Here is a 16,394-nt window from a genome sequence, read left to right as displayed (position 1 = left end):
TGCCCGACAATGGTCACTCCAGAGGATAAGAAGGTGGAGCGATACCTTTGGGGACTGTCTCCTCAAGTTCAAAGTAGTGTTTTGGCTTCAAGGCCAACTACTATTGACAGTGCCAAGGAACTGGCACAACTCATTGACCACCGAGCCAGTCATAACACTATAACCACTACCCACGATCAGTTAAGAGGAGGGAACAACAAAAGAAAATTCTGGAACAACAAGAAGAGCCAACCGTCACCGGACCCCGCTAAGAAGCAACAGACTGTTGTTGTCCGTGCTGCCACTACTGCTACCACTCCAGCACCACCAAAGCAATATGTTGGAAGCCTCCCCAAGTGTAACAAGTGAAACTTTCACCACACTGGTGCTTGTTAGGAAATGCATTGCAACAACCGCAATAGGAAGGGTGTGACAACCGTCAAAATCCAGTCAAGTCAAAGTCAACTAAGTCAACAAGTCAAACCGATCGACTCAATTAACCCATGGGTACTAGGGCTTACGTTAGGTAATTACTATACAACTCGCTATGCTAATGAGAAATCATCAATTGAAAAGTTCGTATATCTAGATTTCATTAATCTAAAAATGCGTTAAGTATGAACCAAACCGATAAAATAATATTGCATACTCATCGGGAGTGTGTAAAGTCCTTGAACATGGCTTAACGGGGCTTACGGACCTTGCGTTGCAGAGCCAAACACTCAAAAATGTCACACACGAAACCTCTCTCAATCTCACTCTATCTCTCTTTATCTAGAATCTCTCCCAAATCTCTCTAAGTATGAGAAATCTCTCCTAATCTCTCTAAGTATGAGAAATCTCTCCAAGCATGTCAAATCTCTCCCAAATCTCTGCAAGAATGTCAAATCTCTCTCAAATCTCTCTTTGTATGAGAAATCTCTCCCAAATCTCTCTTTGTATGAGAAATCTCTCCAAGAATGAGAAATCTCTCCCAAATCTCTCTTAGTATGTGAAATCTCTCCCAAATCTCTCTTTGTATGAGAAATCTCTCCGAGAATGTTAAATCTCTCCCAAATCTCTCTTTGTATAAGAAATCTCTCCAAGAATGTGAAATCTCTCTCAAAAGTTCCTTAAACTTTTTGTAGTCTTTCGGGCATGATGAACCGAACCTCGCACAAGGAACCGAAGGTGCTTTCGGTCTATTTCGCCTCCTACCCTTTCGCTCCATTTCGCCTTCGGCCCAGCAGCAGAAGGGACCGAACCTCGGCCTAGGACCGAGAGGCCTCGCAGGGAGCTCTTTTTCACCCGGTTTTCGACTAGCTTTGCGTTTTAGGCCCGTTTTTAATTGTTTTAACGCGGGATTTTCACCCAAAACTTTATTTTAACATATAAGGCCCCATATTTATTAATTAATCACATTTTTGGGGATAAATCTTATCCAAGAAGAGTGGGTGAAGTACAAGAGGTGAAGTGTTGACTTTTCTTTAGTTTATGACACAAGCAACAATCCACACCCACTCCATGACCAGCCACACTCCTTCCACCATAACTATGTCATGTCAAAGTACTTTATCATGATTTCCAGCCATTTCCCACGTTCTTAGAGATGGAACATCCATCCTCTCTCCTTACACTTCATTCATTCTCTCATTTTCCACCAAAAGATCAAACACTTTTCTCTCAAACTTTTTCTCTGTATTTCGAGACTCCAAGGCTGATCATCAAGCTTTATCATACTATTGGTAAGTATAATTCATCCTCCTTGTGATTATTACACTTTATTTGCTCAAATCATCGATTGCTTACACAAACTCCATCACTTTGATCTTAGATTCTCGAAAATCTTCAAGGAATCTTCAAGTGTTCTTGAGTTGAACAATTCCTTTCTCCAACATTCATCTACTGAAATCACATAAGGTAAGTTCATACCCCTACATTTTCATGTTTTCTTATGTTTTTAGGGGGGGGGGGGAACAAAAGTTAAAACACCAAGAACATAACTAAACTTTTCTAACAGCTTTCATCAGAAAAGCTGAACTCCATTCACGGATTGTTTTGGGCAACTTAAACATTTTAGTTTTCAAAACTGTTTTAGGTACAAGTAGTTCTATTTCTTAGCTTTAAAATGACTACTTGCACATCTCCACACGATTTTTCTATGATTTATGGTGATTTTTACAAAACTGCCTATCATTTCAAACATCAATCCGGACCAGTATGTGATTATGGACTTTTTTATACAAGTTGGAGGTCATTAAAATTCATAATAAAAATTATGAACAAACTATAATTATTTCCCAAACTCTCAAAATTTACGGATTCTGATTTGGACCTTTGATGATTTTTCTATAAATTTTCTAAGAACAGTAAATGAAAATGTTAACAACAGAAAAATGCTATCAATTTCATTTCACCTTGTAACATGTTGAGCAAGGTGTATATCTTTATGTGAAAATATGTTCTTACAAACAGATGACATTTTGTTTTAGTATATAGTCATACATAAGAATACAAATGGATTTTTATCTACAAAAGTGTGGTAATTAATTAGTTGTTATAATGCATGTTGCTTCACTTTAGTAAAAGCTATATATACATATCGGTAAACAAAAGAGTTTTTACCCTCACAAATACAGTAGTTAAACATAGTAAACAAAGTTTTAACTATTACATTTAAACGTTTTGATAAACTATAATAGGTATGGTTTATGTTTCCATTAACACAACAAACACATTTTGGAAAGTCTTATTCTCACAGAAAAAGGTTCTACACTCATGCACACTACACGTAAACTTGTTAACTCAGGTTGTGAGACATTCTCTCCCCGTACGTCCGAGTACGGGATCCAAATTCCTATAAGTTATAACCAAAATCTCTTATAGGGAGAGCGTGATAATTGTGTATAGATCTATATTGGGGTTGACATCCCACACCCCGCTGCTAGCTACAGCCGGACCGGCAGGTCTGCGGGTGACAAGAGTCATAGGATCAGGGCGTCTGAAAGATGTTGTGCAGGTTACCTCTAGTCATAGTATGGTTATAGCGACTCACATAGGGAGCTAACAACACATAAAGTTTACGGGACTTTTTATAAATCAAAAGGGTTTTTATGTCGATTTAAAATCACTTTTTATATCAATAAGTACTGATATTACTGTACACTTTCGGTCTTGGTATTTAAGACTTCACATCATTTGTTACGGGACTTTCCTTCAAATCAAAAAGGGTTTTATGCCGATTTAAAACCACATTTATATCTTTAAGTATGACAAATACTTGTTATTTCTCGGTCCTAGGATTTAGGACCACATAACTTTTATAAAGAAAATATTGGATTTTCTGGATACATACTCTATCGCTTTTACAAGGAAAACGGTTTACTTCTCTAACGAAATCTCTTATGAACTCACCAACCTTTGTGTTGACACTTTTTCGAACAACGTGTATTCTCAGGAAATCAGTGAAATAGGAAAACCAACAACATTTTGAGGATGGGACATTGAATCGTCAAATAGTTCATCTGTCATCATAATGTAATTGATTTGAAACATGTAAACATATACATTGGTGTAACTTTTTCAATTATATTTATGATGGTTGTATTTACTTTGAGCACTATTATACTCGTTTTTGTGATACTACATGAAGTCCTCCACTCCCGAACGTTTCCGCCATCCTTGGTTTGGGGGTGTGACAAAGGGGCACACTGCCCGTTTCTGTAAGGCACAAGCACGACCCATCAACCAAGTTGCCAATGCAGGGGCAAGCCAAACTTGCTATGGATGTGGTGAGATAGGACACTATATGAGAAACTTCCCCAAAGAACGAGCCCCTAATACTGGTGGATTGGGAAGAGTCCTGGCAATAGGACATGGGGAAGCAGTTAAGGACCCTACAGTGGTTACCAGTATGTTTCTCCTCAATAACTCTTATGCGTGCGGACTATTTGATAGAGGAGTGGAGAGGAGTTTTGTGAGCCACCAATATAAATAATTACTTGAACAAAACCCACAATCACTAGAAGATACATATGTAGTAGAAATGGCAAATGGAAAAGTAGAGTGCACTAGTGATATATACTCAGGGTGTACCCTCACTCTAGACAACCATTCATTTAAAATCGACCTGATGCTGGTCACCATAAAAAGTTTCGACATAATTATTGGTATGGATTGGTTAAGTTCTCATCGTGCCGACATTCTAAGTTACGAAAGGTTCGTTCGCCTTAACCTGCCAACTGGCGAAACCCTTCTTATCTATGGTGATAAGCCCAGTGCAAATTTACAAATCATCTCTTGCGTCAAAGCTCAAAAGTATCTCCAAAAGGAGTACCACGCCTTCTTAGCCCACGTAGTAGACAAGAAACAAGAAGTGAAGAACATCAAAGACATCCCAGAGGTGTGCAACTTCCCTGATGTGTTCCCAGAGGATCTTCCAGGTGTACCACTCGCACGACAAGTCGAATTCCGAATCGACTTGGTTCTCGGAGCTACCCCCGTTGCCAAAGCTCCATACCGTCTAGCGCCAGTAGAAATGCAAGAACTGTCCAGTCAACTGAACGAACTGCTAACAAAGGGTTCATCAGACCCAACTTTTCACCTTAGGGAGAACCAGCTCTGTTTGTAAAGAAGAAAGACGGATCGTTTCGCATGTGCATCGATTATCGGGAGCTAAACAAACTCACCGTCAAGAACCGATATCCCTTACTCTGAATCGACGACCTCTTCGACCAACTACAAGGAGCAAGCTACTTCTCAAAGATCGACCTGAGGTCGGGTTATCATCAACTACGAGTTCAAGAGGAAGATATCCCCAAGACTGCATTTAGAACTCGCTATGGGCACTACGAGTTTGTAGTAATGCCCTTCAGATTAACAAACGCACCTGCGGTGTTCATGGACCTGATGAATCGGGTGTGCTGGCCCTACTTAGACAAATCCGTGATCGTCTTCATCGACGACATTTCGGTCTACTCTCAGAGCGAGAAGGAGCACCGCCTGCACCTACGACAAGTGTTGGAGACACTAAGAGATGAGAAGCTTTATGCCAAATTATCTAAGTATGAATTTTGGATTAGAGAAGTGGATTTCCTCGATCATGTGGTAAGTGAGAAGGGGATACATGTGGATCCCTCCAAAAGCAAGGCAATCGAGAACTGGTTAGCACCGACAACGCCGACGGAAAACTGACAATTCTTAGGGCTCGCTGGCTACTACCGATGATTCATACAGAACTTCTCCAAGACCGCTAAACCACTCACCACCTTGACTCAAAAGAGGTAGTATTCAAGTAGGAAAATAAACAAGAAGTTGGCTTCTAAACATTGAAGCAAGCCCTATGCAGCGCACCGATCTTGTCTCTCCCAGAGGGGCCGAAGACTTCATTGTGTACTACGATGCTTCAAATCAAGGTCTCGGATGTGTGCTCATGCAAAGAGGGAAAGTCATCGCTTATGCGTCAAGAAAGCTTAAGACGCACGAACTTATTTATACCACGCATGACCTTGAACTGGGAGCAGTAGTGTTCGCTTTAAAGATCTGGAGACGTTACCTCTATGACACAAAATGCACTATCTTCAACCGATCACAAAAGTCTTCAACATATCCTCAGTCAGAAAGAGCTCAATATGCGACAGAGGAGATGGGTAGAGTTGCTGAATGACTACGAGTGTGAAATTCGTTATCATCCGGGCAAGGAAAATGTAGTGGCCGATGCCCTAACCAGAAAGGAATATTCGGGTCGTCGAGTAAAATCCTTAACGATGACAATCCATTCACACCTGACCACACAGATCAAGGAAGCTCAACTGGAAGCTTTGAAACCAGAAAATGTGGCAGGTGAGGCATTAAGAGGAATGGATAAAAAATTAGAAGTCAAGAATGATGGAGCACGTTATCTCATGAACCGGATTTGGACACCGAAGTTCGGTGGATTCCGAGACGTTGTCATGAATGAAGCACACAAGACTCGATACTCCATCCATCCCGGGTCAGATAAGATGTATCTAGACCTCAAGAAGTTATACTGGTGGCCGAACATGAAAGCTGAGATTGCTACCTATGTGGGCAAGTGTCTAACTTGCGCCAAAGTCAAGGTTGAATACCAGAAACCATCAGGGCTACTACAACAGCCGGATATACCCGAGTGGAAGTGGGAACGAATAATCATGGACTTCATAACCAAGCTGCCTAAGACATCGGGCGAGCTTGATACCATTTGGGTAATCGTAGACCGATTGACCAAATCAGCGCACTTCCTATCAATAAGAGAAACCGACAAAATGGAGAAGTTGACTAGGACGTATATCAAAGAGATTGTGCGACTGCATGGTGTTCCCATATCCATTATCTCGGATAGAGATAGTAGATTTACATCACGATTTTGGCAGTCCTTGCAGAAGTCTCTGGGGACTAAACTTGACAAGAGTATGGCCTAACATCCACAAATCGACGGGTAGAGTGAGTGAATCATACAAACATTAGAAGACATGTTGAGAGCCTGTGTGATAGAGGTTGGTAAGGCATGGGATAACCATTTACCGCTTATCGAATTCTCCTATAATAACAGCTATCACACTAGTATTAAAGTCGCCCCATTCGAAGCTCTCTACGGCCGTAAGTGCAGATCACCCTTGTGTTGGGCTGAAGTGGGGGATACACAGCTAGCTAGAGGGAAAGTCACTAATAGCACCCTCACTAGTCCTGAAATCATAAGGGAGACCATATGAAAGATTGTTCAAATTCAGGAAAGAATGAAAGCATCACGAGATCGGCAAAAGAGTTACGCGGATAAACGAGGCAAACCCTTGGAATTCTAGGTCGGAGATCGGGTACTACTGAAAGTTTCCCCTTGGAAAGGAATGATACGTTTCGGTAAACATGGTAAACTAAACCCGAGGTACATCGGACCGTTTGAAATCCTTTCCAGGATTGGTCCCGTGGCGTACAAACTCAGATTACCACAAGAACTTAATAACGTACATCCCACGTTTCACGTATCAAACTTAAAGAAGTATTTGTCTGACAAAACACTCGAAATACCACTCGACGAAATCGAAGTTAATGAAAACCTTTACTTCGTGGAGGAACCAGTTGAAATCATGGATCGAGAGATCAAGCGAACAAAACAAAGTCGTATTCCCATCGTGAAGGTCCGTTGGAACGCTAAATGAGGACCTGAGTTCACCTGGGAACTCGAAGATCAAATGAAACAAAAATACCCGCATCTCTTCCCAAACTATTGAAATCCTAGTCAGAATGTAAATTTCGGGACGAAATTCCCTCTAACAGGGGGATGATGTGACAATAGTCAATTTCGGGTCAAGTCAAAGTCAAACAAAGTCAACGAGTCAAACCGGTCGACTCAATTAACCCTTGTATATTAGGCTTTACGTTATGTAATTACTGTACAACTCGTTATTTTAATGAGAGAACCTCATTTGGAAAATTTGTGTGTTTAATTTTCCTTTGCCTTGATATTGCTAAACAATGAACTAAGCCGATAAAACAATGTTGCATACTCATCTGTAGTGTGTAAGATTCTTAAACATGGCTTAACGGGGCTTCCGGACCTTGAGTTGCCAAGCCAAAGACTCAAAAAGGTCACAAAGGAAGCCTCTCTTAATCTCTTTCACTCTATTGTCAAATCTCTCCAAGAATGTGAAATCTCTCCAAGTGTGTCAAATCTCTCCAAGAATGTGGAATCTCTCCCAAAACTCTCTCAAAACTCCTTTTATATTTATTCTAATCATTTGGGCCATCTCGACCCTTAACTGGTTCAAAAATCGCTTAAAATGAGGTTAGAACGGGTAAAATACCCTAAAAGACCCGAAACCCCCTTTGTAGGGCCGAACCCTCTTAGGGCCGAACCCTCTTGGACCGGAAGCAGCCTGAACCGAGGCCCTTGGGTAGCCGCAGCCACCGAGCCGAAGCCCGAAGTCGCAGCCGTCAAGCCCGCAGCCACCTCGCCTTCTGTGACATCCCCAAAATCTCGGCCAGAAAAGACCGATTTCATTTATGCTTTTTTTTTTTTTTAAAATAACTTCAGAGTAAATCCTTTTGATTTAATAGTGTTGCGGAATTTGTTCCCAAAATAAAACATGAAAAAATAATATTTATCAAAGCATTTCATGAAGAGATGCATTTTCATTATATAATCAAAACTCAGGATGTCATGTTCCGATACAGACCATAAAGCATAAACGATAACATTACAAGTCATTCAACAAATATATACATATTCAGACTTGTAAACAAAACAACTCGATGATTCATCCATCTTACGCCCTTGCGCCACTTCCTGTAATACAAATAAAACTGAGTGGGTCAGGCTTGGGAGCCTGGTGAGCATATAGGGTTTTCAACCCACAATAAATTAATTATATTTAATTTCACCAACCAATCACTATCCCGATTACCCATTCCCGTTATCCTCACTTTACGTCCCTAAAACAACATCTATCTCAAGGGAACTAATCTAGGATTTTCATCGGGACGGACATCACTGCTAAGGGGTTTCCTCCACAATAGATATCCTAAAGGCAACCATGAGGGGGATAGAGTACACTGGTGAACACATCGTTCACAACACCTACAGGTTATGAACTTGCTAGCGTTCCACTGGACTGTCTAGAAAGAGTCCGTGGTCGTTATCCATACTCCGCTGAATAACTAGATAAACAACAACAACAACATCGAGGCCTCTCATCTGTTTATTTCACACCAACTATCTACCCATGTTCTACCCAACATATTAGTAGATAAAAATATATATTTTTATACATAGTTTAAAACCTGTATATCATTTTCATTCAATATATATTCCACATAACAGATAAGGCACACCCACATAACACATATTTCATAGAAAGCAATTCAGATCTATGAGATGGAAGAGGGTGAATATACATTCACACACATAACAACAAAATTATACACATAACACGTATTTCGTATAAAATACTTCATAATCATGCGTTAGAATAAAGTAACTACGCACTCACACATATAAACAACAATATACTTAATACACTCGAACCATACTTATATTATTATCGTGTTTATGAAAGGTAGTATACACTCACTTGATCAGAAGATGATCGGACAGCACTACGACTTGCATAAGTAGTAATCCTCAGCAGATCTGGAAGATCTCTACAAAAATTGAACTTCTCGCGGCCAGAGCTTCGGCTCGGGAATCGCACTTCTCGGGATCTCGGGATCGTAAAACTTCCTTCTTAACTTGGATATGAGATCTGGGGTGTCGGGATGGCTTCGGGGGTTTACGCGCAGTGCTTCGGCACAAAAACGAGGAGAAATGAGCAAATAAGCCCGGAACCCTTGCATGCTATTTATAGGAGGCTGGAGCCTCGGAGTACGCGGGGTGTACTGCGTTACGCGGGGCGTACTGTCTCAGAATCGTCATTGCTTACATATCTGAAGAACTCCAGTGCGAGGCATGTCATGCTTCGCTGTACGCGGGGCGTACGCTAGTACGCTGGGCGTACTTCGGATCAGATCGGTGACTCCTTCGGATAATCATCCGAATTAAAGATTAAATTTAAATACAAATTATTTAATAAACTTCGGAAATTCATATCTTCTTCATACGAACTCCGTTTTCGACGTTCTTTATATCCACGCGAAGGTGAGACTACGCTCTACAACTTTCGTTTAGACTCCGTCGGCTAATTTTAACTTTATTTTTATTATTTATTTTTAATAGGCCGGGACAGAAGAACTTCGTTACAAATTCATAACTTCTTCGTTTGACGTCCGTTCTCGCCTAACTTTTTATTGCTTCGATACCAACAACGAGATCTTCGATCCTCGTTTAGATTGCTTCGGCTAAAAATTGCTCGATCTCAAATCGAGTATTTCAGGCTGCATACCGCTAAGCCGAAACTTCGATAAATCATAACTTCCGCATACGAAGTCAGATTTGGGCATTCTATATATATTCGGAAACCTCGTTTAAACTACTACAACATTATCCAAAGATATTAAGTTTATTTTACACTTAAATTTTGACGCTTATTTTTATTCTTAATTAATCAAAGCACATAATTAAGCAATTAAGCACAAAACACTTAATACTCAAATAATACACTTCTATTATTTCAAAACGGGTTACAAAGGTTAACCTAGACTATTACATTGCTAAAAATGGCAAGCCCGGAAACACAGTCGTTATCGAAAGTGGGTTAGATCTAATCCCACATCGGCTGGGAAGGAGAACTAAGCATTCCTTATAAGGGGTGTTGATACCTTCCCTATCACAACGCGTTTTAAAGCTGTGAAGGCAGCAGATCCCATAAGAACTCTACAGTTAAGCGTGCTCGAGTGGGAGTAGTACCAGGATGGGTGACCCCCTGGGAAGTCCTTGTGTCGAGTGGCCTAAAGCGGACAATATTGTGATACGTGCCAGAGGGGGATGTTACAAATGGTATCAGAGCTAGGGCACGGGTCGATTTGTTCGACGGGGACGTCGAACCCTATGATGGGGGGTGAAAGTGGCTTAGATCTGATCTCACATCGGCTGGGAAGGAGAACTAAGCATTCCTTATAAGGGGTGTTGATACGTTCCCTATCACAACGCGTTTTAAAGCCGTAAGGGCAGCATATCCCATAAGAACTCTGCAGTTAAGCGTGCTCGGGCGGGAGTAGTACCAGGATGGGTGACCCCCTGGGAAGTCCTCGTGCCAAGTGGCCCAAAGCGGACAATATTGTGATACGTGCCAGAGGGGGATGTTACACCTTCGGTCTTCCTTCGGACGAAGCCGCCTGCGGTAGTAGCTCGGACCGCAGCCTCTCTTCTCCTCGGACCGCAGTCATGCGACCAATGCCACTCCGGATTTAGGCTGCTGATGACTCAACCATCGCCAGACTTCGGATTCTCCTCTTTTCTACCCGGTTTTCGACCCCGACTCCGTTTTCAGCCCGTTTTTAATTATTTTAACGGGGGATTTTCACCCAAACTTATATTTTGACATATAAGGTCCCAAATATTCATAAATTCAGCATATTTTAAGGAAATCCTTATTTAAGAATAAAATCCCTTAAATAAGATTTTGTGGTGGAGTGTTGACTCTTCCATAAGGTTTGACACAAGCTACCACCCCTATACCCACTCCATGACCAACCATTGTCCTCCCCACCATCGCTAGTCACTTCATAGTCCTTTCCCACTCAATTTTAAGCCTCTCCCACGTGCTAAGAGCTGGAACAACTCATCCTCTCTCCTCATTCTCACTTACTTGCTCTCATTTCACCAAAGATCAAACTCAACTTTTCTCTCAAACTTTCTCCCTCAATTTCGGGACTCCAAGGTTGATCTGTTGGATTAATGTCTAAGTCCATAACTATAATTTGTAAGACTTGACCCGACCCGGCATGGTCCATTTGGGTTGCATGGCATCATGCATTTGGAAAGACTATAATTAGAGAAATACCACTTAAGGTTTGTTAATATATTATAAGTTATAATATATATTAATGAGATTATTTAATTAGTATTGATCAAGAATTAATCTAGAATTAATTAAGTGATCAAAAGAAGACTAATTAAATATATGTGTTGATTGTGTAAATCATCCGTACTTGTATAGTGGGCTAATGCTCCATGGATTATCAAGTTGGGCTAAAACCCATAGGATGCTCCATGGTGTATTTGAACCCATGGATCCGAGGAAATGGAAAGCCATGACAATTAGGGTTTACCCTAATTGTAACAACTATATAAGATCATATTCTTTGACAAAATCGGCCACTATGTTAGGAAGAGAAGGGCTAGCGGATTTTAGAAGTGTTCTACATTTCTCTAAAGGTTATTCCAAAAGCAATTGATGTTGTGTGAACCATTTGAGGTGTCACACTTGGGGCACTAGGCACTCAAGCTTCTTGAGGACATTCTACATCAAAGAGGTATGTATTCTATCTTGTTATATTCATAGTTTTGTATGCTAGATTAGGATAATACCTTGGATGTTCATATTTGCATGTATAATAGAGAAAACATAGATCCAAGGTATTTAGGGTTGCATGTACACTTAGGAGTGTTAGAATGCTCAAAACCCAACAGTGGTATCAGAGCCTAGGCTTGTTTTCAATTATACTTGATGCAAATTGCTGAAAAATGCTGGAAAAAATCGATTTTCTGGCTTTCTGGGCACTGAAGTCGCCGAGTCCACTGATGAACTCGCCGAGTCCATGAGTAAAATCATCCTACTCGTCGAGTAGGTTCATGCACTCGACGAGTAGGAGCCCCAGACAGCATATATTCGACATTTTTGGCTAGAAATGGACTAGGAACATTACCCTAAGCTGTTTTTAGACTTATAAACTTATTTTTGATGTGGTAATGTTCATACTAATCCAATTTCAAGGTTAATTGTCAATAGATTCATGTTTTGTGTTAGTTTAAGTGTTATGCTAATTACATGAAAAAGTTTGATTCCAATTATCATGTTCATATGAGTTGCTTAGATTAATAGAAAAGTTGTGTGAAATAGTTGTTTTCAATCCATTTTAATCTAAGAGTTGATTCCAAAGTGTGTTTTTGTAACTTGTCCTCAAGTTATATGAAAAGTCACATTTAAGAATCATAAAACTCATAAAAGTTGGCAAAGGTTACAAAATGAAGAGTCTAGTTCTAATTAAATGGTTTTATGACTCCATAACTTGTCCTCAAGTTATGGAGGCTCAAGAGTCTCTTCATTAAATAATAAATAAAAAAAAGTGTAACCTTAATTAGTTCCATAAGTTATAAAATAAAGAAAAAGGAACATTCTTTTATTAGTTTAAAGTCTTCCATAACTTGTCCTCAAGTTATGGAACTTGAAGAGTCTTTTTAATTAAAACTACTTTAAACACATAAGTTATGGAATTAATTAGTTTTGAATAGTTTCAAAACTTGCCCTCAAGTTTTGGAATTTGAAAAGTTATCTCTTATGAATACTTTAATTCCAAGTTAGCCCTTAGAATTTTAAAAGTTAAAATTCAACCCTTATACTTTATAATATTATAAGTTAATAATATATATATATATATATATATATATATATATATATATGTATGTATAAGAGTAAAAGTTAGTCTTACCGTTAGTAGACCTCATTCACGAAGCCGGTCTATAAGGGGGGTATAAGGTTACTGCCTATAAAATGGCAGTTTAATGAGTGTCCACTCTCACCCACCGCTTCTTTAACTGGTGGAGGGTTGTTAGCCGAACGGGTAGGACAAAGACTATAAGTTCTCCCTTCATTAAAAGTATTAATGATAAATACTAAGTAACTAAACCTTTTATAAATTCCCAATCTTAGTTACTTAGGAAAATTTGAATAAGGTGCTAACCCACAAAATTACACATTGCACTTTGCTTAAGTCGGTTGGTGGAGCGTGTGTGGTTTACCGGCACACTGGCTTGATTTAACAAGGTAGACAAAGGGTTTCTCAAAGTTTATCATAGGCCGGTGGAGCGTGTGTGGTTTACCGACACATCGGTTGGGTGATAAACATTTAAGAGTACCAAGTAATTTGCATGGTTACTCCACACCTTGTTTTGTGATCCTCGGCATCCCAGTCACAAAAGTTGAAGGGCACACTCGAGATTGAAACATGCCATTGAAAAGTTCAATGAATCTCAAAAGATCTAGGAGTTTCAAATCGAATTAAAACTTAATTATATTTCGTTTTTCATGGTGGAAATTGGTAAATCGTCATTTACCTACATTCAACGATTTTATAACTTGGATTACGACATCCCTCTTCTAGTTATAAATAGGTTGTTGGGTCCTAGCCTTAATATTTCATATTAGGTGTTATATTAAGGACTTTAAATCAACTAAACTTGAATATATCCTAAAAGATGTCTAGTTCAGACATCTATGATCTTCCCAAATCTCTTGGAACTTCACTTCCTCCACCTCCTCCAATTATTCTCCCTAACCCACAAGTTCTAGGTCACTCAAACCCTATTGGCAAGGCAAGGTCTAGGTGTGATCACATCTTGGAGATGAAGTCACATATTGACAAGCCGGGAGAGTTGGGTGTCAAAGTCTTGAGAAAGTTGGCGGTTCAATCACTTTCTAAGTCACATAGTGAGTTCCTTTGGGACACCTATGAAACAGACTATGACATGACCCTTAATAATCTTATCTATTTGTTTGGTACTGCTGAATCAACAATGATTTGGAAGGCTAGTAAAGCAAATTTGATTAGAAGATCAACTTTGCAAAACTTTATTGAAAGGGACAATAGTGACACAGGAAATCCAGAAAAGCATTCTCTTCCCAATGGAAAGGGATTGGCCATAGTCAACTTGGTTGACGAAATGGTAAAGAGAAAGGCTAAGTCTGAGATAGTCCCATGTACTATTACCTAAGGGTCCATATGTTTCTATTGCCAAAGGAAGGTGCTTTGGTTACGAAGCTGCCAAACTTACCTAAGGATGGTAAAGTCAATGGGTTTCACTTTATTTCAGGTAAAGTCCATTTGTCTAACTCTGTTAAGTTTATACTCTGAGATTCTTATCACATGATGTGACTGGGTTCATATGGTGGTGTTTTAAGAATCAATGAAAAAAAGTGAAGAAACTTAAAGAAAGAATATGCTGAATCTGATCGTGTAGATGGATTTCTATCGCATAGTTTGAAGATTGGATTCTTTAGCTATTTCTTAGGAGTTATGAGATATTGCTTAGGAATAGATAAAAACAAGTTTTCATATGGATTGTAAGGATAAGTTCTTCCGCAAAGTTTTAAAATTAGAGGAAAATTTCTGATTTTATTTATTTTAAAATATCCTTACAATGGCATCTGAGAAATTTTTTGTTGCTTATAAGATTCCATTAATAGCAAGACTGGAAATATGAAATTGATTCTTTCATTTGTGGTAATGTCTAAATTTACCAAATAAGGAAAGATTCTCATCACCCAAGTTTCAATTGGACCGGAACTTGGAATCATGCAAGTTGTATGCTATGATGAATGAGAACTTTCAAGCATTGGAAAATTAAGACTAATTACTTGTTCACATGGATGTGTGGGTCAAGTGAAGGGCTAAGGGATCGAGTACACAGTTATGTGCATTGATCAAGCGCACCACAAATAATCGATAAGACTATTCGTCATGATTTACTAAAATTTAGTAAATATGGTTATACTTACAAGCTTAAGTGTAATTCTGATACATTGGAAAAGTCTTGATGTATGGCAGAGCGAATAAGAAGAATCAAATTAGGCAGAAGGATAAAAGTTTCTCAAATATGAAAAGACGGGAGAGTACTTTAGTATCATGATATATGATCATCTTAATAATTAAGAGACCTTATCACAATTCATCCTCTAAGTGCATTATGATAGCTAAGAAGAGGAGCTATGAATTGTTGAAGTGGTCAAATCAAGCAGATGAGTCATACTTCGTTCCAAAACAATTCTTAGAGTCATACTCCAAGATTGTAACATGAGTAACATATCTTAAAGAAAGGTTTAAAAACACGTGTCAAATGTAAGAGTAAAAAGTGTCCTACTCTTGTACATTTGAAGTTGGTAAGTTGTGATGTTTTGGATAAAACAAAGACCAACTTAGGCCAATTGTGTGAAGTGTTTGTCTTGATAAAGAATCCGCACTATCCCTTGAATATTTGACAAGAGAGTCTTATATGTCAAGAGGACAGTGGGAGTCTTAAAGGTCTTGAAAGCCTCAAGAACTAATCAAGAATAAAACCTAATAAAGTTCTTCACTAGCACACGACTTGAGGTTTATAACCTATCGTGTTGACATTTCTGTGTCCATTCCAGTTAAAGTTGGCTTTGCATATGTGTTCTTAGAGTCCTCAATTGGTTGCACAGCTACTTGGAAGCAATGGCAGGCCCTTGTGCTGCCAAATGGCAAGAACTTAAGATTGCACAAGTTCAATCCGTATGAGTTTAGATTTGTCACTAACCTTGTCTTGTGATTATGGTTTTGACAAATTCATATGGGTAGGAACTCATACACCATAAAAATCTAAGTGTCATAAGGTTTCTCTCCAATTCATGAAAATGATGGTGAGGAAACACTTCCACTTAGGAGATTTGTAGGTAGATAGTAATCTTTGCATTCTTAAAGTCGTTAGTAGTGTACACTAACATGGACTTATGAGAAATAGAAAAGGTCTAACCAATTGAGACTATGATTACGACATTCCCTTTTCATAGTTCTGAAATTTTTTAGACACACCTGTGAGCTATCTAAGATAAGGTGTATGATTTTGATAAAGTCTTATCAAACCAATTTAGTATCAGATTTTTGAACCTTGGTAAAAAAAGTCAATAGATGATTTCTGAGTACATGTCAAAGCTAGTGGGAGCATAAGTGTTATTCTAATAATCATCATGTTAGTGGGAGCATGATAATTATGATAAGTATTGCAAGTTAGCAATGTTAATTATAGA

Source organism: Lactuca sativa, chromosome 4 (assembly GCF_002870075.4).
Source record: "Lactuca sativa cultivar Salinas chromosome 4, Lsat_Salinas_v11, whole genome shotgun sequence".
In the NCBI taxonomy this organism is placed as follows: domain Eukaryota; kingdom Viridiplantae; phylum Streptophyta; class Magnoliopsida; order Asterales; family Asteraceae; genus Lactuca; species Lactuca sativa.
This window is presented reverse-complemented; position numbering follows the sequence as displayed.